Below are 294 nucleotides of genomic sequence, written 5' to 3' on the forward strand. Positions count from 1 at the left end.
ATAATGACAAAGGTGTGACAGGTATTACAAGGAGAAGGTGACTTTTCAGGACATTACCCCATGTCCCCACTTTTCAAAACGCTTATAAATCACACAGAATGGAGTGTATTGAAAATCTGAAATAGCAGAAAGTCTCCTGTGAGGGGTAGGTTTAGGGGTAGGGTTGGTGTAGGGCAATAGAATATACGGTCTGTACAGTATAAAAACCATTACGCCTATGGAGAGTCCCCACTTTTCACAAATGTAAACCTGTGTGTGTGTGTGTGTGTGTGCGAGAGCACATGTGTGTGTGTG

At 42.9% G+C, this 294-nt stretch overlaps 1 pseudogene; it reads right to left on the reverse strand.

The window, feature by feature from the left end:
- LOC107570954 (dimethylglycine dehydrogenase, mitochondrial-like) overlaps positions 1-294 on the reverse strand; it is a 39,368-nt pseudogene that overhangs the window by 13,437 nt on the left and 25,637 nt on the right.

The sequence above is a fragment of the Sinocyclocheilus grahami genome, unplaced genomic scaffold (genome assembly GCF_001515645.1).
Source record: "Sinocyclocheilus grahami isolate Dianchi unplaced genomic scaffold, SAMN03320097.WGS_v1.1 scaffold1525.1, whole genome shotgun sequence".
NCBI classification, from domain to species: Eukaryota; Metazoa; Chordata; class Actinopteri; order Cypriniformes; family Cyprinidae; genus Sinocyclocheilus; species Sinocyclocheilus grahami.